Genomic DNA, 2,607 nt, shown 5'->3' on the forward strand with positions numbered 1-2,607 from the left:
AATCTTACGAGTCTTCCTGCAGACAGATGGTCATCTTCAAATATGAGCATTCTTTCCTCCACTTGAAAAGATGAAGTAGAGATTAAGAAAAGACTTATTAATTTGCAGTTGACACCAACCAAGAAGTAGAGGTTTGAGACAAATTAGAGAGGGCAAGAAGTTGTTTCACCAAATCTTTAGTTACTTGAGGATGCTTCCTCACAGAGAACAATAAAGTCAATTTCATCTTGATAAAATGCACCTTCTGAATTTTAGGAAAGATTCTCCCGCCTCAAACAGACCCTCTTCTCACTATAGGGCCCAAGGTTAGAATGGATTTCTGGGTGAGAAAACCCTCTGACATGAGGATGCTTGGTCATTATGATCACATTAAAATTGTGTGGCTTGTGAGATTAACGATTAGTGATTGCCATTCTTTGACTATATATAATATGTCAGGGATCAGGTAGAAAGTCAATCTCTTAAATCTGGGATCTCTAAGCTACCACTGCAGAGTCAACAAATAACTCTCAACTTTCATGGCCACTCACTGGCCCATATGTCCTTTATCTCCTCGCATTGGTTGTATTGGAAATCAAAGGTACACTATAGAGCCCATTCTGTTGGGTTAAATAAATTGCTAGGAGGACAGGAATTATAAAAAGAAGATGAAACATGAAGCATAGTTTCTGCATGTTGATTTGTGAAGGCTGCTACAAGTGCTAGTACTGATGAATTTAAAGCTGTTTTCAAAGGCCAGCATTGTCCACAGAGCAAGGATGCCTAAAGAACTGATGTCACCCCACATTTATTCTCTTTCATTTTTGGAAATCCAGTTTGCTTCTCTCTTCTTTATCTTGTGGAATGAATAAAGTTGCTCAGCATGCAGAGAGGCAAGCTTTAAGGCCATAAAGTCTAAATGTGAAATCACTGTTCTTCCAGGTTCCATGCAGACAATTGGATGTCTGTCCAGAGTATTTCTGGATTAAATTATTTAGAAGTCAGAAAAATCATTTTAGGATTGGAACTCTTCTGCTTATTAGTGTTCAATGTTCACAGACCACAAATGTGTCCAGCACTTGAAACAATTTCTATTTCCAGGAATGATTCATACAAGTGATTTCTTCTCTGTTAGCTAATGTGAGAAATGCAGGATTTCTTTTCATAAACATCAAGTGGGCAAACAATAATTTGGAGGATAAATCAAATGTAATCCCACTTGAATGTGTTGGAAATATTCCTCCTTCCTACAATTCTAAAAATGAAAATAACGAATAACAATAAGATTGATTGTTGCAGTATCACTTGTCTTAGGATCTCCTTAGAATCTCCTAGGTTTGGTTCTACAACTGACATGAAAACTGTCTCGACATCACCTTCATTATCATGATACTCTTGCTGAACATTTCGTTTGGAGAGTTCTCAGATTTTAAAGTTTTGTTATTGACTTGATTAATGTTTATCCCCCCCCATAAAATCCTCTTTTTGGTTCACAGAAGGCTGAAAAGAAGTTTATTTTGAAAGAGTGAATTATCTTCACTTGAACAATAGCAATAGTTTTACATTTGCAAGTAAGCTAGCACTTGGGAGTTGAAGTGGAGTTCCATTCATTATATTCAATGATGACATTTTTATTATTGTTGTAAAGCATAGTATAGATGCTAACAGGATAGTGCATATGTAATCAACAGTCCTGCCAATCAACCAGGCAACAAATAAATTGAGCATTTACTATATACAAAGTACTGTGTATTTCTCTGAAGATGAGGCAAAGTAATATAAGACATTATCTCTGCCCTCTAGGGACTTATGATTTATATGTGAAGATAAGAAAAATAAAAACTATGGAAGTGGGGCTCTAGGTCAGAGTATCATCTGGGGAGATCAGCTGACTGACACCCGAGAGCTTCAAAATGTGGCATTCACCTATGTATTCTTCACAGTCTAAACTCTGGGTCTCCGCTTGGCAGGTTCACAAAATTAATCTTGTCAGTGCCCCAAATATCTTACTAATCAGAGATGTGACATACTAACTCTGTAATACTTAAGATCCTGACATATAAACCAGAATGAAAATATAGCTATGGGGCTGCCAAGTAAGCCATGTAGTCTGAACAGTGTATCAGCTTTTTGGGTGCATGCTGCCTGGGAAGGTTTCATGATAAACATGAAAATAGAGTAATAGGATCTGACTGTATGGTTGAAATGTGAAAAAGTTGAGTAGAACCTATCTCAAATAGACCGATAGAGCCATCTCCAACTTTGTAATACTCGTTTGTGAAACTGAATATATTATCTGTTCTCATTACTCATTCCTTGGATTGGGATTTGATTTCTCTCTCAGACTTCTCTTTTTTATGCACTAATTCTAATCAGCTCCACTGCTAATTGACATGTTCATTGCTTTTTGAAAATGGTTTATATTGAAATATTACATACTTATAAAAACATATATGTGGAATACATACAAAGTATACATAAGAATAATAAAACAAATTTCTGTGTAACCACATATGGCATAAGACATAGAAAATCACCCACACCTCTGAAGCCCCCTGAATGCTGAACCATTCTCCCATCTGTTAGATTAACTTCTATCCTGAATATTCTGTTATCGTTTTCTTGCTT

The sequence above is a fragment of the Ceratotherium simum genome, chromosome X (assembly GCF_057802395.1).
Source record: "Ceratotherium simum simum isolate JZ-2026a chromosome X, ASM5780239v1, whole genome shotgun sequence".
Taxonomy (NCBI): domain Eukaryota; kingdom Metazoa; phylum Chordata; class Mammalia; order Perissodactyla; family Rhinocerotidae; genus Ceratotherium; species Ceratotherium simum.